Genomic DNA, 22,605 nt, shown 5'->3' with positions numbered 1-22,605 from the left:
ATTAGGTATTATTAAGAGTTTAGTTACTTAGTATTTATCATTAATAATTTTAATGAAGGGAGAATTATAGTCCTTGTCCTACCCGTTCGGCTAACGACCCTCCACCGGTCAAGGAAGCGGTGGGTGAGAGTGGACACCCATTAAACTGCCATTTTATAGGCAGTAACCTTATACCCCCCTTATAGACCGACTTCGTGAATGAGGCCTACTAATGGTAAGACGACTTTACTCTTATACATATATATAAATATTATTAACTTATAATATTATAAAGTATAAGGGTTGAATTTTAACTTTTAAAATTCTAAGGGCTTAACTTGGAATTAAAGTATTCATAAGTGAAAACTTTACAAATTCCAAAACTTGAGGGAAAGTTTTTGAAACTATTCAAACCTTTTCATTTCATAACTTATGAGTTTAATGGTTCATTAAAATGAAGACTCTTCATTTTTTATGTAACCTCTTATTCTTTAATAACACTTTTAAAGAAGTGACTCTTAAACATCTATAACTTGAGGACAAGTTATGGAGTCATAATACTATTTAATGAAAAAGACTCTTCATTTTTTTTATGTAACGTATGACACTTTTATGAGTTTTAAGATTCATAAATGTGACCTTTTATGTAACTTGAGGACAAGTTACAAAAATACATTTTATGAACTACCTCTAGATTAATTAGGATTGAAAACAAATAAAACATAATTTTTTTATTATTTTTTTTCATTAATCTAAACTAAGTCATAAATCAAGGAAATATAAACACTTTTGGTAATCCATAACTTATGGAGTTAAATGCTTGTTTTATGATGAAACTTTTCATGTTCCATAACTTAAGAATAAGTTATGGAATTCTTTAAAACATTAACACCAAATTTTGTAACTCCATAAAAACTTTGAATCAATTTTTTTTTAAAACCTTTTCATATCCATAACTTATGGAGGTTTCAAAACACTTAAGATCACAACTTTAAAAAAACTTTTGAGCTCCAAAATTTTATGACAAAATTTGTAACTCCTTAAAACATTTAGATCAAACTTTTAAAACTAATAAAATAATCATATCATTTTATCTTTTACTAAATTTGACCTAATTCAACTCATATATCAAATGATTCAAATTTTACAAATAATTAGTTTTTCACAAAACAAGTAATTATCTTAAAATTTGACAAACTTCATGTTTTTTTTTTCAACTTTGAAAATCAAACATTTGCATGAATATAACAGAAAACAACCTGGCTTTGATACCACTGTTGGGTTTTGAGCATTCTAACACTCCTAAGTGTACATGCAACCCTAAATACCTTGGATCTATGTTTTCTCTATTATACATGCAAATATGAATATTCCAAGGTATTACCCTATCTAGCATACAATCCTTGATACTTGGGTAATATAACAAGTTAGAATACATACCTTTTAATGAAGCTTGAAGTCTTGAACTTTAAGAGCTTAGCCCCAATAGTGTGGAAGCCTCAAGTGGAATCACAAATCACCAAAACACCTTGGAAGACTTTAGAGAATATGGATACTTGGCTCACACTTATGCAATCGGTTATTGCCCTCTTTAGTGTATCCACACTAGCCTCTAGCCTAATTTCATGAACCATAAGACCCTTTATATAGTGTGGAGGATTAGGGTTAAACCCTAATACCCATGACCTTTCATTTCCTAGGATCCATGGGTTAAAGCTCCATGCACTATCCATGAAGACTTAGCCCAACCTAAATGAACTTGGCCCACTACACATATATATCTAAGAGTCTATATTTAATTAGTTCCTTTTGATCACTTAATTAATTATAAATTAATTCTTGATCAATACTAATTAAATAATATGATTATATATTAATATATTAGAACTTATAATATATTAATATAAATCATAAATATACTATTCTCAAAAGACTATCCATATAAATTGTGCCGGTGAAGTGCAACCCAAATGGACCATGCCGGGTCGGGTCAAGTACATACCAAATATAGTTATGGACTTAGACATTAATCCAACAATAGGATCGATTGCATGTGCTATAATACTTATCCGTTCTAAATTTTCCAAATGCCTAGGGCATTAAGAGGGAAAAAGGAAGAGAACCGGATATGACTGAAATGATTAAGCAATTGTCGAGGACAATCTGAGGATTACCAAAGATTGGTTGCTCATGGACAATTGGAAGTATCGTGTAAATTTTTGGAGAGGGACGCTATTGACATATTCTGAAAAGAGGCAACTCTTGTTCATAAGTAAGAGTCAAAATGGGAATATGGAAATGGTTCCATAGGAGGAAGTTATTCTTCAAATCTGTGTAAGATTAGGAAAAACTTAATGCAAGAAGGATGTTCAAAGGAATGTACTTTGAATGTGAGACTTCGTTTCCATGGAATTGATCTCTATTGGAATACTTTGTAATATCTGTTGCTAAGTCTTTGTGACTTTTGCGCATAGTCATTACAAGAGGACCAATGCATATGAGTTTAATAGATTACATTAAATGACAAGAATTCAATATTCTTACATTTACGGTAAGATTTGGGATTGTGAAATGAGCATAATTGGAATCATGTTCAATTGATCTATTTCACAAAGTAAGGATCATAGACAAACATAGTGTGCATACTGGGAGTATGGCATAACTATTGTTTAGAAAACATAGTGTGCATGCTTGGAGCATGGGACAACTATTGTTTTTAATTCAAGTGTTAAGTTGATAAATCGAAACATTATGCAATGAATAATGTGTAATCAATATGGTGATAAATAAAAGGTGTTTTATTTATATTCATAAGTTCTGAGACCATATTGGATTAGATTGTTCTTGTGTTTCACTTTGCATGTTTTGACTTCCCGAATAACTAGGTTATTCAAACTCTCCATAGTCAATCATACTTTGGAAGTAGGTATGAATCAAGATTGTCATGAATTGGGCTTGTAGATGTCTAAAGTGTTTAGACATAACAAAAGTTGCTGCAACATTCATGAGTGCTCCTGGAATGAGATTCGAGTATTGGATTAAACCCACGCTCATTTGAATCACTTCAAGGATTTTATCACGAGTGATCATGAGATGATAATATCTTATATTCTTCAAACGGAGACGTGTGAGTTGTAGTTGCGCGTCGGTTGCACATTGACATATGTAAACGCAACCAGTAACTTGGTTGTTATAAAACATATCGTTGTGTGTAATTTGATGAGTAAGTACAAGCGAACATTTGGGTCGAAGTTTATCCATTCCTTTTACCCTTGGAGGGATAAAAGTGATATCTGTGGGCCCCTCGATGATTTAGTGATGACACCCCTAAGTGCTTGGCCAAGCCTGAACTGATTTAATTTGTTCAATTAGTCAGTCTTCATAAATCGGAAATCAGGAAACAACAAATGGACAGAGAGAATGATTATAATCCATGTCTCAGTCCATATGATATCTAGAATGGAGGAATATATGATCCCTTATCTAATGGACGCGTCGTTGGTTTGTTCAGAGTTCTCCAGCGGCTTTGAGAGCTACGATTGCTAGTCGGGTTCTGAAGTCGTACTTGCAATAATAGTTATTAGACTTATCCAAGTGGGAGACTGTTGGATTAGTGTCTAAGTCAAAAACTATAATTGGTATATACTTGACCCGACCCGGCATGGTCCATTTGGGTTGAACTTCACCAAAACAATTTGTATGGCTAATCTTTTGAGAATAGTATATTTATGATTTATTAATATATTATAAGTTATAATATATTAATATGAAATCATATAATTTAATTAGTATTGATCAAGAATTAATTTGGAATTAATTTGGTGATCAAAAGAGACTAATTAAATATGGACTCTTATATATATAGAATGGGCCAATGTTCATTTAGGATGGGCTAAGCTTGCATGGAAGTCCATGGATAGTCCATGGAGCTTTTAACCCATGGATCCTATGGAAATGAAAGGTCATGGGTATTAGGGTTTACATAGATGTAACCCTAATCCACCATACTATATAAAGAGGTCTTTGGCACATGAAATGGTACTAGTGTGTGAGTGAACAAGGGGTGGCCGATTTCTAGTGTGCTTACTATTCTCCACAAGTTTTCCAAGTTGTTTTTGGTGATTTGTGATTCCACTTGAGGCATCCACATTATTGGTGCTAGGCTCTTGAAGCTCCAAGGAATCAACCATAAGAAAAAGGTATGTTATCCTACTAAGTTTTATATTACAAGTACCCCATCATATGCTAGTTAGGATGAGAACCTTGGAAGAATCATATTTGCATGTATAATAGAGAAAACATAGATCCAAGGTTTCTAGGGTTGCATGTACACCGTAGGAGTGTTAGAATGCACAAAACCCATCACATACTACCTTCCACACCTACCCATATTTGTCTCAAGTATCACCACAACACCCTAAAAATATGCACATATACATGGTGGTCGCTCAATCCTCACTCCTAGAGGAAGGCTAACTGCCTCATAACTGACCTACCAGCCTCACACAACTCACCCATCCATGAAACTTCCACCAACCCTGCAGCACTAGTGTATGCTAGCCATACATAACGCTGGACCCTATAGACATTCGAATACTCGGTCCTACTCTAAGCCCACAACCAAACAAGGAACAGGAAATAAAGCTAAACCAAATATTCTCAGGCTATAAGATCTTAATTATGTATAACCTATGATGCATACACTGAGCAACTACAGTAATGATGTCGATTTCATATAAGGAAAACTCTAGGCTATCAGGCATCATACAATCAGGCAATTCTATCATGCAATTCCTGAAGATCCCTAGCCTAGTACTAGCATGTTGTTCTAACATATCACATAATCAAATAAATGAATGATATTTTGGGGTCTACTTACTGGCTTCGGCTGATCGTACACTCTGCATCCCCCTTTTTTTAAAAAAAAAAATCAAAGTTATGTCACGGTCCACGTTCCCGATCCAAAGCCAACAATCAAACAAGAGCATGACAAGAGATCGAGCCCATGCCCATAACCCAACTATTTTATCATAATTTCTTTTTCAAAAACATTTTGCAAAAACTCTCAGATCCTAGTTTGAGACTGGATTCACACAAGTGTTTATCCAATTCACTCAAACCAGGGCTCTGATACCAACTTGTAACACCCATAAAAATCAAGCCAATTTATAACTTTTTCAAACATCTAAAAGCCATTAGTTATTACAAAACGTTTTCAAAATAGTTTAATATCAAAGTATCCCAGAAACCATAAGTCCAAAACACGAGGATGTGTATGGTCACGCCTTTGCCTTGCCGAGACATCTGAAGCACCTGAAAACAATAAACTGAAACCGTAAGCACAAAGCTTAGTGAGTTCCCCAAAATACCCATACACACAACAATACACATATAATCACAGACAACATACTATGGGTCCAATCAACCATCGGGTTGGAATACCCCAGGCCCTCAACCATCGGGTTGGAATGCCAACATACTATGGGTCCAATCATCCATCGAGATGGAATACCCTAGGCCTCTTGACTGATGCACGAAGCAGCCCAGTCTCACCATATACAATGACAAATATGTCGGGTCCAATAAACCATTAGGTTGGAATACCCCAGGCACAATCAACCTCCGGGTCCAGTCATCCATCCGGATGGAATACCCCAGGTTGGAATGCCAATATATATATATGTATATATATATATATATATATATATATATATATATATATATATATATATATATATATATATATATATATATAACGGGTCCAGTCATCCTCGGGATGGAATACCCTCGGCCCACAACCATCTGGTTGGAATGCCTATATACTACGAGTCCAATCATCCTCGGGATGAGCACTCACGACCCAAAACCATCGGGTTGGAATGCCCAGGTCTATTGGCTCTCGCACAAAGCAGATGAGCCTGAACCACTAATCAAACATGTGCACATATAACAGATAATCACATAATAGTATATAGATAGATAAACCGATCTAACGGATCATAGCAACATAATAACATCCTATCTACCAGGATACTGATCTAACAGATCATAATAACATAATACCATCCTATCTACCAGGATAATGATCTAACAGATCATACTAGCATAGCATAACATCTCAGGATAACAATCCAAAAAGGCCGGCCTTGGTGCCTTAGACCCTTGAGTATAGTGAGGAAAACTCACCTCACACTGCTGAAGTCCCACAAATAAAACTCCAACTGCTGGTTGACAAATTCCCGAGCTGTCAACATCAAACAACACCCAAATGAATAATTGGGTTCCAAGCCCAAGGTCCAACTCACACTCCAAAGGCCCAATTTTCAACCAATGGACCAAAGCCCAACTTATGGCCCAATTTTCCAAATTGGGCCCAAACCTCTACATGATCTTTCCCTAAGGCCCAACCATTTAGTCCAGTACAAACATTTGGCATTCAAATGGCCTAATATCTCATAATCATCAAGGCCCAAATTATGGCCCATCTATGGCCCAATTTTCCAAATTGGGCCCAACCCCTCATATGGGCCTTACCCTAAAGTCTGTGACATCCCCAAATTTCTCGGCCATAAAAGACCGATTTTGTTTATGCATTATAAAAATCAGAGGACCCTTTTAATAAAAATGTTGCGGAATTTGTTCCCAGAAAAAAGCATGATAATTATATTATCAAATCATTTCCGAAGAAATGTATTTTATTCATTTAAACCATTGGGATGTCATCGTCAATACAGAAACATAAGCATAAACAGAACTTACATTCATTTATACTAGTGATCTACATCTCTTTTAATCTCTCGGTGTAAAGTAGCTTCGTATCGATACCTGTGATACAAACAAACTGAGTGGGTCAGACTTGGGAGCCTGGTGAGCATATAGGGTTTTCAACCCACAATAAATAAATTTATTATGCTTAAATATCAAACAATCAACCTAATTACCCAACCCTATTATCTTATTTATTTCTTAAGGATTTACCCTAAGAATCATCTATCAGTCATTCCTAAGGATTCATCCTAAGGAATAGGCACGAAGTCACCTCGTCGCCAGGGTTTATACAACAGGCACTAAGTCCATAGCTGCCAAGGTAACCCAAGGAATAGGCACGAAGTCACATCGTCGCCAGAGTTTATACAACAGGCACTAAGTCCATAGCTGCCAGGGTTTATACAACATGTGCTAAGTCCATAGCTCTCATTTATCGACAATATTATTCATGGGAATCCACCTGCAATACATGTCAATGGGTTTTTAGAGTACAACTGATGAACATATAGTTCACACACTTACAGGTTGCGAGCCTGCTAGTGTTCCACGGACCGTTTAGAATAGTCCATGGTTGTCATTCATACTCTGTTGAATGACGGGGGCCAACGTTTGGGTAAGTACTTCTCTCATCTTTTACCACTCACCCTCATCTCATGATCTCTATCACCAATCATCTCATCTATCCAACTCATCTTTCATCACATACCAACTATTTCATCTACCCATGTTTTACCCAACATTTTTGTAGATAAAAAAATACATATACAGTTTAAATTACTTAAAAAATCTGTATAAATCATTCCTTCAACATCCATCTCAAATAAACAAACAATATATATTCACATAGCACGTATTTTATATAAAATACTTCATGTCTATGTGTAAGATGAAAGTGACTATACACTCACTTGATAAGACGACGATTGGACAACACCTCGTCTCTTAAAACAATTGTTTCTGATAAAACCGGGATGTTTTATTGAAAACCGGGCCCTGCAAGGGTGGATCTTCAAAACCGAAAAGATAAATTTTTCCGGGTCTTCGCGCACTTCAGAACGTATTTCAGGTGTTTGGTATGATCCCGGGGCTTCAGGGGAAGTCGAAATGAAAGAAATATTGATTTTGGGGTGAAAATGGCAATTTTCTAAAATATATCTGGGAGGGGTCGCACCTCCCTTTTATAGGCGAAGCTCGGATCCGGAGAGAAGAAGGAAGAAGCCACGCGTCGGATGCGAGACCGAGACAGGTGGCAGATGCAAGGCGAGGCAGGTGGCGGACACGCGTCGGTCTCGTACTGGACCACGACTTCGGGTGCGAGGGGTTGCGACACGCGCCTGACTCTAGTTGGACCTCCGCTTCGGATGACTCATCAGACTGGACACGAGTCAGACACGGGGCAGCTCGCATGCGAGGCGACGTGGCCGAACCTGAGCCATGCGAAATTCCTCGGTTTTAGCATTTTTCTCGAATTTTGTGTCCCAAATATCTAAAATCCATAACTTTCGCATACGGGCTCCGTTTTTGACGTTCTTTATATGCACGCGTAGGCGGGAATATACAATACAACTTTCGTTTAGACTCCGTCGGCTAATTTTGACTTTAATTTTAATATTATTATTTTTAACAGACCGGGACAGGAAAATCCATTAAAAATTCATAACTTCTTCATCTGATGTCCGTTTTCATCTGGCTTTTTACCGTTGAACTAGTATTGACGAGACCTTCGATTCTCGTTTAGGTTGTGTCAGCTAAAAATCACTCGATCTAAAATTCGAGTTTTTAGCAGTCTACTGCTAAGCTGAAACTTAGAAAAATCATAACTTCCTCATACGAAGTCACATTTGGACGTTATTTTTATGAAAATTATCGGTTTAACAAATACTATGACTTTCATTTAGATAACCAAGGCTAAAAAGTAGTTGGTCAAAAACTCACTTTTTACGTCATTCAGCGCCGTGCCGGTTTTGTCGCGGAACTTCGACAGGTCATAACTTCTTTGTTATAACTCGGATTTCGGTATTCTTTATATCTTCGAAATCCTTATTTCAACCACTACAACTTTATTCATAGATATCGGCTTTATGTAAAATTTATTTTCAACGCTTATTCTTACCCTTAATTCATTAAATTATAATAATTAAGCATAAAACACATAATAATCAAATAATACATCTTACTATTTCAAAACAAGTTACAAAGGTTGACCTAGACTATTACATCATCATTAGTGCCTAGCCTAGAAACATGAGCGTTACAAAGTCCATCCAATTATTCTAGTCCATATGATTGTTCTTGAAGGGCCCATTATTGACCCAATCACCAAAGCCCAATAGAAAGGCCCAACTTAAAGCCCAAGTGAAATTAGGGTTTTCACATGAAATGACGATTAGGGTTAAGTGTTCCTACTTAATCCATTAAGGACTTAATCCATTAAGCCCAATATTGCCTGATGTTAACTTGCAAATGATTATTAGTTAATATTTTAAGTTTATTAAATAATTCCGGTGCGGTTCTCGATCAATCCCCAAAATTAGGGTTTCATGACATTAGGGTTTTCCAAACCCTAATTAGGGTTTTCAACCCAATACTAGCCCATTAGTCACTTGTTTGGGCTTTTAGGTGAATTAGGGCTTCATTGGGCCTATTAGGGTTTCATTGGGTCCACTAGGGTTTCAATGGGCCCACTGGGGTTTCATTGTCCCATTCTGTCCAAGCATCCGAATCGAGTGAAAACGCAAACGAGGCACACCGCCACCCAACACGGCGGCTGGTGGCGGTAGGAAGCGGCAGCCACCACCTCACGCTGGTGGTTATGAGTTTCTTTTTTATTATTGCAGCCACTAATTACAATTTACAATGCAATATCCCAAGTAGACACATACACACACTAAAATAAACACACACACACACACATCCACTCTAATGGTGGCCGGCGATGACGCATGGTGGCAGTCACCACCTCATGGTGGCGGTGGTGGTTTTTCTTCAATTTCCAGTCAAGCAACACCCAAAGACTACATTAAACTAAAATACACACACTTAAACCCCATTTCACACACACACCTCGCTACTGAAACACGAACCCACTCTGTAACGACATGATTTTTCAACCAAATTTTTTTCAATTTTAAATTCATAAAAACACATGTCACACTATTAATTCTCAGAAGTCAAATCACAAGTTTCCAAAACAATTATTAAAATCCAGGATCATAACTCCATCTCGCTTCAGGTGTACAATCATGTCGGTGCCTTCCCGCGGTCCTCTGAAGTACCTGAAACACATAACACGTAACACGGTAAGCATAAATGCTTAGTGAGTTCCCCAAAATACCACATACACATATTAGCCTCTCGAGGCTATAGCACTGTATGACCTTCCGTTCAATGTGTTTCAGTGGACCTTCCGGTCCCACAGCTCTGGTAGACCCTCCGGCCCTGCTATGACTTGCCTTCCGACCCCAACTCTGTTTGCCTTCCGGCCCAATTCATACAGCATATACATATCACAATAAACATATCACATAAGTCACATAACTCATACAAATACATAAGACCTTCCGGTCACACATAGTTACCATTCCAGGTAAAGTATAGTGAGAAGACTCACCTTGAAGTGAGCAAGCTAATACACCTCGTACATGAATTACCGATCTAGCCTCCTCCTAATACATGCAATGATTATCTCTAATTAGACCATAATACTAATAAACTCATTCTAACTCCTCTCTAACTCTTGGTAAGGTAAAAAGACCCTTCTACCCCTCCATGGTCCGCATTGCTCATATTTGGTCAAAGCTTCGAAAGTCAACAAAAGTCAACAAAAGTCATACTTGAGTCAACAGTCCATGTTGACTCAACTCGTCGAGTGCACCGGGAAGACTCGTTGAGTTCCCTGGTTCCCTCAGGGAGCTCATGAAGACAAACTCTACACGTCGAGTAGGCCCGCCTACTCGTCGAGTCACAGCGTGCGCAGACTTATCGGGACAAACCCCAAGCGACTCGTCGAGTCAGCTCTTGGACTCGGCGAGTGCATCCAGTCTATATTCCCATTCAGACTTTTTAGGGCAGATCTATCACTCCAAACTCTAGATCTAGGCTCCCTAGGCTCGAATGTCACGTAAAGCTTCGATCTTTACGTTCATGCATGGCATATTTGCTCCAATATGCCATTACAAGCTCCAAAGAAGGTTGACAGCACATGAGCTTGCCTCTAGCTCAATAAAGCTTGACTCTTTGGGCTCTCAAGACCTCCTATAGTCCAGATCTGAGGTCCTAACCTGAAACCATGCTCAAATAATTCAAGGACACAAGATACTTGGAAGAAAACCCTAAAAGCTCCCAAAAATGGGATCTAACAAACAAGAGGTCAAGATGAGAGCTTTATACCTCTGAATAGCAGCAAATGACAGAAGAATGCAAGATCCACAGCCTCCTCTTGATTAGATTCACCAACTCTTTCAATCTTTCCTCCAAAAAGCTCAAGGATGCTCAAGATGGCCTCTCTCTCTCTCTATGCACGAAAAGGGCAGGTTAGGGTTTCTCTCTGGGGAAGGTGGCCGCAAAGGAGGCTATAAGTGCCTTTAAATAGGTCTCAAACCCTGGGATCTAGGGTTTTCACTTCCAGCGCCTACTCGGTGAGTCTACTCCCGGACTCGTCGAGTAGGTCATTGATTCTCAAAAATAAATACTTAAAATAATATACCTGGGAATCCGGATGTTACAATTCTCCCCCACTAGAATCAGAATTCGCCCTCGAAGTCGTGCACCGCAAACAACTCTGGATGCTTCTCCCGCATCTCTGACTCCGGCTCCCAAGTCAAATCGGACCCTCTCCGATGCTGCCACTGGACCTGAACCCGGGGAACTTCCTTGTTCCTCAAAATTTTACCTTTCGATCCAAGATCGCGATCGGCCTCTCGATGTAGTTCAGGCTCGCATCCACCTGAATGTCCTCTAATGGTACCACTGCCGTCTCATCAGCCACACACTTCCGCAACTGGGACACGTAGAAGTTGCTATGGATCTGGCTCAACTCCTCAGGTAGCTCTAGCTGGTATGCTACCTTACCCACTCTGGAGGTCACTCTAAACGGACCGATATATCGAGGCCCCAACTTGCCCCGCTTCCTTGACCGGATCACTCCTTTCTATGGCGAAACTTTCAGGAGCACAAAATCTCCGACCTAAAACTCGAGCTCAGATCGTCGTCTATCCGCGTAACTCTTCTGACGACTCTGCGTCGTCAGTAACCTCTGTCTGACCTGCTGAATCTACTCGGTCGTCTTCAGCACTATCTCAGTGATGCCCATAACTCTCTGCCCCACCTCTCCCCAACAGATGGGAGTACGACACCTCCTCCCATACAGGAGCTCAAAGGGAGGCATACCAATGCTCGAGTGATGGCTGTTGTTGTACGAAAACTCAGCCAGAGGTAAATAAGTGTCCCAACTTCCTCGGAAGTCCATGACACAAGCGCGCAACATATCCTCGAGCGTCTGGAATGTCCGCTCACTCTGTCCATCTGTCTGCGGGTGGTATGCAGTACTGAAATGCAAGCGCGTGCCCAACTCCTCGTGAAATTTCTTCCAAAACCTGGAAGTAAAACGCACGTCTCGATCTGACACAATCGAGACCGACACTCCATGCCGAGATACCACTTCCTTCACATAAATCTCAACCAAATTTTCGGCTGAAGAGCTCTCACTAATGGCAAGAAAATGAGCACTCTTGGTCAGTCGATCCACAATCACCCAAATCGCGTCAACTCCGCGCACTGTCCTCGGTAACTTGGTGATGAAATCCATAGAGATCTGTTCCCACTTCCACTGGGGAATCTCCAAAGGCTGCAATGGACCGTGTGGACGTTGGTGCTCTACCTTGACCCGGCGGCAGGTCAAGCACCTCTCAACTACCCATGCAACATCCCTCTTCATGCAAGGCCACCAATAATCTCTTTTCAGGTCTAAATACATCTTAGTGGGCCCAGGATGGATCGAGAACCGCGATCTGTGCGCCTCCTCCATCAGTATGCTACGTGCTCCGCCCATGTAGGGCACCCAAATCTGCCCTCGAAAGGTCATAAGTCCTCAACTATCCGTCATAAACTCGGATATCTGCCCAATCACCCGCTCCCTCCTGCGGTTCTCCGGTCTCACGGCCTCCGCCTGGGCCTCTTGAATGGTATCCACTACTGGAGTCATCACTGTCATCCTCATGCATATATCTCGAATCGGGGCACTCTCCGCCCTGCGGCTCAAGGCATCGGCTACCACATTAGCCTTGCCCGGGTGATACAGAATCTCACATTCATAATCTTTTACCACGTCCAACCACCTCCTCTGGCGCATATTCAGGTCGGGCTGATCCATCAGATACTTCAAGCTCTTGTGGTCCGTGTATATGGTATACCGAACCCCGTACAAATAATGGCGCCAGATCTTGAGGGAGAACACCACTGCCCCTAACTCTAAATCTTGGGTGCGATACCTCATCTCATGAGGCTTCAACTGCCTCGATGCATATGCTATCACGTGCCCTCTCTGCACAAGCACTGCACCTAACCCCGATATAGATGCATCGCAGTAAACTACAAAGTCCTCCATTCCCTCAGGAAGAGCTAACACTGGAGCTTCACACAATCTCTGGCGAAGTGACTCAAACGAGGTCTGCTGCTCGGGACCCCAAGTAAAAGCAACGCCCTTCCGGGTAAACCTGGTGAGAGGAACGACGATCTTGGAGAAGTCCCTGATAAACCTCCGATAATAGCCGGCCAACCCCAGAAAACTCCTGATCTCGGTGGGGGACCTCGGCACCTCCAAACTCATAATCGCCTCAATCTTGGCCGGGTCGACTAAAATCTCATTCTGATTAACGAGGTATCCGAAGAACTGGACCTCTCGTAACCAAAAATCACACTTGGAGAATTTGGCATAAAGCCTCTCCGATCTCAATACTCCAAGGACCTCCCTCAAATGCTCCTCATGCTGATCTCTAGACCTCGAATACACCAAAATATCGTCGATAAACACGATCACCGAACGATCCAACATAGGCCTGCATACGCGGTTCATGAGATCTATGAACGCTGCTGGTGCATTGGTGAGCCCGAAAGGCATCACCACGAACTCGTAATGCCCATAACGAGTTCTAAATGTTGTCTTCTGAATATCCTCCTCATGAACCCTCATCTGGTGATAACCAGACCTCAAATCGATCTTGGAAAACCAAGATGCACCCTGCAACTGATCGAACAGATCGTCGATCCTCGGGAGTGGATAACAGTTCTTGACCGTCAGCTTGTTCAACTCCCGGTAATCAATGTACATCCGGTGCGAACCATCCTTTTTCTTGACAAAAAGGATTGGTGCTCCCCATGGCGAACTACTCGGCCGGATAAATCCCTTTCCCAACAGCTCCTGAAGCTGCGAGAATAACTCCTGCATCTCTGGTGGCGCAAGGCGATAGGGCGCCTTGGCGATAGGTGCCGCCCCCGGAAGTAAGTCAATACGAAACTCCACCTACCTCTCGGGAGGCACACCTGGTAACTCCTCGGGGAAAACTTCCGGAAACTCGCTAACCACCGGAGGCTCAGCGACAGTACTCGGTCTCTCCGTAACATCCTGCGTATCCGACATATACGCCAGAAAACCCATGCAACCCTGCTGCAAGCTCTGCCTCGCTCGAGCAGCCGAACAAAATGCTTACCCAGATCGGGTACCCTCGCCGAATACTGTAAGTACTCCCCCACTAGGGTTTCAGATGGTCACCAGCTGATGCTCACAATCGATCATCGCTCCGAATCGACTCAGCCAGTCCATGCCCACGATGACACAGACATCCGCCATCGCGATAGGTACCAAATCTGTCGGAAACTCGACTCCAAAAATCTCAAGCAAACATCCCCGGATCACCTCAGAAGCATAAACCGCGCGCTCGTCGGCTATGGAAACTCACAGAGGTCGACTCATCGCCTCTCGTCGGATGCTAATGTGACGGCTAAAGGCTATCGACACGAAGGATCGACTCACACCCGAGTCAAATAACACCAAAGCAGGTACATAATTCACAAGAAAAATACCTATACATATAATAATATAAGCATAATATTTTCTAATAACAGAATAAGTAAGAGAATACATACCAGCCACAACATCGGGTGCGCCGCGGACTTCCTCCGCAGTCAACTGAAAGGCTCTACCACGAGCCCTCAGAACCTCGGCCTTCACTGACCGACTCTCTGTAGCTCGTGCAGCAACAGGGGCAGATCCCTGTGCTGGCCCCTGCGTCAGCTGTGGGCACTCGACCTTCCGATGGCCAGTCTGATTGCAGTGGAAACAAACCATGAAACCCTTGGGGCAATCCTTGGCTATATGTCCCTCCTTGCCACACTTGTAGCAAGCACCCGCCCGACAAGTCCCCTCATGTCCCTTGCCGCACTTCCCACAAGTGCGGCCCTTTTGGCCTCCAGTCCTCGAATCAGCGGGCTTTGCCCGCTTTGCTGCCGGCTGAGACTGTACCGGTCGCCTATCCCTCTGAGACTCCGCATCCTCCCTGGCCTGAGTCTCTAGCTCAATCTCCCTCTTCCTGGCATTTGCCTGAAGCTCAGAAAATGTCCGGTATGACGAGTTCGCCACGAACTCACGAATGTCCCTCCTCAGTATGCTCACGTATCGGCTCATTCGTTCCTGCTCAGAAGACACGTGCTCAGGGCAAAAGAGCGCCCTCTTAAACATCCTCGTAATCACTGTCACAGACTCGGTCCCCTGCTTGAGGGACAAGAACTCCTGGGCCAACCGTTCCCTCTCCACTGGGGGAACGTACTCGTCTCAAAACATAGCGGTGAACCTCTCCCAATACACCGTAGTAAGCTCTGCAGTAGTAAAGTCAGCTGTCACAAACTTCCACCAGTCCTTCGCTCCTAAGCGAAGCTGGTTCAGCGCGAACCGTACCCTCAGATGCTCTGGACAAGAACATGTGTAGAAGTATCCCTCAATGTCAGAGATCCATCTCATCGCGACTATCAGATCCTGAGTCCCATCAAACTCTGGTGGCTTCGTGTTGCTGAACTCCCGGTACAGAAACGAGTCACCCCCCCTGTGGCCTAGCAGCGCGACGGCTGCGGTGGCTACATCAACAGCAGCCTCGGTAAGAGCGGCATACCGCTCGTCGAATGTCTCAATCAACGTGGTCTTGATAGACTGTAACATCCCAAAAATACAACCCAAAAATATTTGTTTTAATATTACTAAAAATCACATCATCCAATGTCATATATAATAAGAACCATAGAATGAGTACTCAAAAGTCATAGTAACTGTGTCAAAACAAAATTGTATCAATCATAACAAGGTATCTAAATAAAACTCCCAGGATAAACTGAAACTGTGGTGTGTGCCATGCCATCATCCCGAGCTCTTCCCCTTACTAGCGGAAGTACCTGAAACCAAAAACTGAAACTGTAAGCACAAAGCTTAGTGACCTCCCCCAAACTACCACATACCATACAATAACATATAAATCACATATTGGGCCTTGCCCACTGCATCGGACCGAAGCCCGGACTATCTGGGGCCTTGCCCCCTGCATCGGACCGAAATCCGGACTAACTGGGGCCCTGCCCCCTGCATCAGACCGAAATCCGGACTAACTGGGGCCTTGCCCCCTGCATCGAATCGAAGTCCGGACTAACTGGGGCCTTGCCCCCTGCATCGGACCGAAGTCCGGACTAACTGGGGCCTTGCCCCCTGCATCGAACCGAAGTCCGGACTAACTGGGGCCTTGCCCCCTGCATCGGACCGAAGTCCGGACTAACTGAACAAAGCATAACATAATCGTAGCTACTAGCATAAGCACATATACTGCATACTGCATCGGACCGAGGTCCAGACTAACTAACACATAAACATGCCTGAATCACAAAGGCATCAAGCATACTGTACTACTGCATCGGACCAAAGTCCGGAACTACTGCTATCTAAATGGGCCGGCATTGTGGCCGTAGACCCGTCCCTACTGGAAGGAAACTCACCTCGTAACGCTGGCTGCTGAGGTGCTAAATCTGAGACTGTCTGACTGCTGCTCCGGAACTCCCCGACTACAAATCCCATAAACACTAAATCAAATACTGATAACTAATCTCAGGGTAAAATGACTATTTTACCCTTGGTCAAAGTCAACTTCCTTGTCAAAGTCAACTTCCAGTTGACCGGACTCGCCGAGTTGGGCCGCCAACTCGCCGAGTCCCTATAATCCATTCTAGTCCTCTACTCGCTTCTACTCGTCGAGTTTGGCAAGGACTCGACGAGTTCTTCTTCGAAACTAACATCAAGTCTAACTTCATCCGACTCGCCGAGTTGTATGAACAACTCGTCGAGTTCTCCTTCATCATATGAACACGTCCAGTCTGTGGCTCGCCGAGTCGTATGAACAACTCGTCGAGTCTGAAGAACAACTCGCCAAGTTGAAGAACAACTCGCCGAGTCCCAAGCATGCTATTACTATACAGTCGATTCCAATTGATTTCAGTGCTTCCAAATCATAGATCTGAGCTTCTAGGACTGGTTTTACACGTAAAGTTTCCAACTTTACGTGCATGCACAAGAGTATAAGGCTAAATACCCAAAATCATCAAATACTAAGCACTTAGGGTTTGGAACAATGCCATGATTGCATAAAGGTGGCTATAATGAGCTGCTGGAGTTCAATAACGTCCAGATCTAAGGTTTCCATCCAAAGGAGAGTCCATATCTCAATTTTTGAATCATAAAAGGCTCCAAGAGAGACATAACAAGCATAAAAGAGTGTTTAATGGAGGGATACACAAGGTAATAACTTTATTACCTGAATGAGAAACAGATGGAAGCTAACTCTTGGATCTCCTTTCTCTTCTATGGACCTTCTTTCCTTCCTTCTCTTCCAAAGCTTCCAAACTAGCACAAACACACTCAAGCTCAACAATGGGGGATAGGGTTTACAGGGGAAATGCTCTAAAGGTGCTGGAGGCTGGGGTGGGAGGCTATAATGACGTTTAAATAGGGTACAAACCCTTGAAATTAGGGCTTCATCCAGACAGGCAGACTCGCCGAGTCCCAACATATGGACTCGCCGAGTTGCCAACTTAAATCGCGAGCTCATCCCGCTTCTACTCGACGAGTCAGGCTACAGACTCTTCGAGTACCCCTTAAGAAATGCAGATACTTAAATTAAAATTACATACCAGAAATGGGGCGTTACATAGACCCAAACATCTCAGGAATCTCAGCTCGAATGGCTGCGGCCACCTCCTCGCGAATCAACCTACGAATCTCCTCATCACTGGTACCACTAGTACCACTGCCTCCTGGGTTGTGGCGCATAACCACCATGATGCCTCTGAAACACAACATAAAATAATCAGAGACTCGACCGAGATTACTTACACTCAGCCAACCAATCCTACTTGTTCCTTAGCACCCTGAGGATTCTTACTTGGAATGCTTACCGATCCGATGCTTTCTGTAGTACGGGCCCAATACTACCTTCCACATCGTATCCGTATCCACCCCAAGTCCTCCTCCTAGGATCCCAACTCGCAAGTACTCGATACCACTCTGAACCCAGCCTACTCTCTAGCAGACTTCTCATAAGCTACTCTCTGCTACCTAAGTGCACTCAAAACCACTCACAGCAGCAGAAACTCCTAGGCTAAGGCATCACAAATCAGGCCACTCTAGTCCTAACATATGAATTACCTAGCCTACTCTAGCATGCAAAACACATCATATAATATCATAACACGTAACGTCAGGGTATTTTGGGAAATCACCGGTCGGAAGCTGGCTGATTGTACATACTGCTCTTTTCCGCTCGTTCTGGAAATCTTTTACTCTTTTTAGAAAAATTGTTTCTTTTTGAAAACTTTTCTCAAATCCTCAGTTTGAGTCCAGATATGCCCGAAGGTGTATCCGAATCCCTCAAACCAAGGCTCTGATACCAACTTGTAACGACATGATTTTTCAACCAATTTTTTTTCAATTTTAAATTCATAAAAACACATGTCACATTATTAATTCTCAAAAGTCAAATCACAAGTTTCCAAAACAATTATTCAAATCCAGGATCATAACTCCATCTCGCTGCAGGTGTACAATCATGCCGGTGCCTTCCCGCGATCCTCTGAAGTACCTGAAACACATAACACGTAACACGGTAAGCATAAATGCTTAGTGAGTTCCCTAAAATACCACATACACATATTAGCCTCTCGAAGCTATAGCACTGTATGACCTTCCGGTCAATGTGTCTCAGTGGACCTTTCGGTCCCACAGCTCTGGTAGACCTTCCGGCCCTGCCATGACTTGCCTTCCAGCCCCAACTCTGTTTGCCTTCCAGTCCAATTCATACAGCATATACATATCACAATAAACATATCACATAAGTCACATAACTCATACAAATACATAAGACCTTTCAGTCACATATAGTTACCATTCCAAGTAAAGTATAGTGAGAAGACTCACCTTGAAGTGAGCAAGCTAATACACCTCGTACACGAATTACCGATCTAGCCTCCTCCTAATACATGCGATGATTATCTCTAATTAGACCATAATACTAATAAACTCATTCTAACTCCTCTCTAACTCTTGGTAAGGTAAAAAGACCCTTCTACCCCTCCATGGTCCCCATTGCTCATATTTGGTCAAAGCTTCAAAAGTCAACAAAAGTCATACTTGAGTCAACAGTCCATGTTGACTCAACTCGTCGAGTGCACCAAGAAGACTCGTCGAGTTCCCTGGTTCCCTCAGGGACCTCATGAAGACCAACTCTAGACGTCGAGTAGGCCCGCTTACTCGTCGAGTCACAGCGTGCACAGACTTATCAGGACAAACCCCAAGCGACTCGTCGAGTCAGCTCCTGGACTCAGCGAGTGCATCCAGTCTATATTCCCATTCAGACGTTTTAGGGCAGATCTATCACTCCAAACTCTAGATCTAGGCTCCCTAGGCTCGAATGTCACGTAAAGCTTCGATCTTTACGTTCATGCATGGCATATTTGCTCCAATATGCCATTACAAGCTCCAAAGAAGGTCGAAAGCACATGAGCTTGCCTCTAGCTCAATAAAGCTTGACTCTTTGGGCTCTCAAGGCCTCCTATAGTCCAGATCTGAGGTCCTAACCTCAAACCATGCTCAAATAATTCAAGGACACAAGATGCTTGGAAGAAAACCCTAAAAGCTCCCAAAAATGGGATCCAACAAACAAGAGGTCCAGATGAGAGCTTTATACCTCTGAATAGCAGCAAATGACAGAAGAATGCAAGATCCACAGCGTCCTCTTGATTAGATTCACCAACTCTTTCAATCTTTCCTCTAAGAAGCTCAAGGATACTCAAGATGGCCTCTCTCTCTCTCTATACACGAAAAGGGCAGGTTAGGGTTTCTCTATGGGGAAGGTGGCCGCAAAGGAGGCTATAAGTGCCTTTAAATAGGTCTCAAACCCGGGGATCTAGGGTTTTCACTTCCAGCGCCTACTCGGCGAGTGTACTCCTGAACTCGTCGAGTAGATCATTAAATCCACGTGGCCATCCCGTCTCTACTCGGCGAGTTATAGCACCAACTCGTCGAGTAGGTCAATGATCCTCAAAAATAAATACTTAAAATAATATACCTGGGAATCCGGATGTTACACACTCGTCAATCTAAACTGAACCACGCACCCATCTTAGCCACTCCGTGGCGGCAGGCGGCGGCTAGCAGCTGGCTCGGGCGAAAATGAAGGGAGAAGAACGGCGTCTGCGGAGAAGAGGCGATGAAGAGATTAGTAAGCGCGACCTCTAGCCGAGAACAACAAAAGCAATGAGCACTCCGGTCCCAATTGACGCTATGTTGTCTCACGGTCTCGTCTGCGTCGGTAACGGGTGCAGCGACGATGCTTGGTTGGTGATTTTTGGCTTCAACAGTGGAGGGGCGATGGTCCGTGATGACGTTGAAACAGAAGAACGAGAAGAAAGGAAGTTTGCGACCCCAACCAGCGAACAGCAGCAATAACAATCGCAGCTTTGCTTCTTTCGACCAACTCCACAGTCAAAAAGTTGACTCTTCGGTCTCCACTTGCGTTGGCAGCAGCGGCGGTGGTATCGACCTCGACGGAGGAGGTAGTGGGGCTGGAATATGGTGGCGGCTGAATGTGTATTGTAGGATTAGGGTTTTTGGGTGAATGGGAGGCAAGGAGGGTGATGGGTTTAAGTCCCTGTCTCCAACTCCAAACTTAAACTTATTTTGGCACTTTCAGTCCCTCCAGCCACAACCATTTTCAAAATAAGCCCATTAATTACCAAACAACCCCTAGCCTCAAGAATTCTATTCAATACAAGTCCAAATGATACCAAACACCCCCTGACTACCGAAAATCTTTACAAAATAAGTCCCGAAATTACACTTTAACCTCAGAGATTCAAATGTTGTCATTTGGCTCCCAGAAAGCAACACCCCGCTAATTATTATTTCATTTTGAGCTATAAAAATATAAAATAATAATAATAATTACCTCTCGGGGTTGCGGGTTTATTATTTAATTACTCTATTTTTAACAGGATGTTACACTAATTATTCGGTCTTAAGCCCTATTTAAGGGCTCTAACTTATGGGAAACGTTTTTATGACCAACCTCCATCACCTAAGATCACTCCTTGAGAAACCATGGCCTCCTCTTGCTTGTTTTGAGCCTTGTATTATTTTATGAGCTTATTTCTCCATTGGAAGGTTGAATATTGAAGAACAAGGTGTTTGTAAAGTGCATGAAAGAAAGATTCATGTATAGATCCACCAAGGTTGCTTCATTTATGTACCTTTGTGAGTAAGAAAGTTTACATCTTGCTCATTGATTTCTTAGATCTAATTATTGGCAATTTTGTCAGTTTTGGTCATTTTAGTGCATAAAGTTTAGATCTTGAAAGTGATGAGAATAAAATTCTCTTAGATCGATAGATTCAAATAGATATCAATGTGATAATAATAAGCAGTAGAAAACAATGAACACAATTATGAATCAAACTGATGTCGAATGATTAAAACTGCAACACCTCAGAAGAGCTCGATGAAGAACTTCTACTTTAGATGCGTGCTAGGGTTACAGTACTTGCCAAAAGGAAATATTCAGGATTAATACAAAATGTGATGCATGCATGCACCATAAATACTAAACCCTAATAATAAAGAAACGGCTGGACAGGCCCAAACCATGAATACAAAATGGACCGAACTATCTAAGCCCAATGACGCAACTCATAGACTCAACAATTTCCCCCTTTGCGCCAATTGAGGCGAGAGATCACTTCTGTTGAGTAACGGTTACTTTCTTCATAGTCTTGAACAACTTGGGAATGATGGCAAGAAGAGTTTGACGAAAATGAATGTACCACCGAAGCATATCAGTAAACATCTTCTTATCGGCTTCACTGTTCTGATTGCACCTACGTATGATTTCGAGAATGTGCTCCAAGCAGGAAGTGGAGAACAGGTGTTTGTCAACAAGAGCGAACATGCATTTCTGACCTTCGCCACTGAGGAACATGACTGTGTGAAACCGAGGGTCGATTTTACCCTTCATCATCAAGTTGATGTCGCTTGCCTTTCCTATTGGTCTGATAGTGGGTCTCCTTCTCAAGGCAGAGGCGATTTCCTGATCCATTTTTGCGACTTCAAGAATATAGCATACAAGCATTCGCTTAATATGATCAACGATAGGCTCATATTCCTGTTGACTAGTCAGCAAAATATTGTTCAGAAGAATCCAGTCATGAGGATTCAAGTTTGGGAGATCAGCAAGGGAGATCGTGTGAACCAAATTGTCTGAGCCTCGGGTCACTTTGAATTTG

Source organism: Lactuca virosa, chromosome 3 (assembly GCF_052849685.1).
Source record: "Lactuca virosa cultivar CGN04683 chromosome 3, Lactuca_virosa_CGN04683_v6, whole genome shotgun sequence".
Lineage (NCBI taxonomy): Eukaryota > Viridiplantae > Streptophyta > Magnoliopsida > Asterales > Asteraceae > Lactuca > Lactuca virosa.
This window is presented reverse-complemented; position numbering follows the sequence as displayed.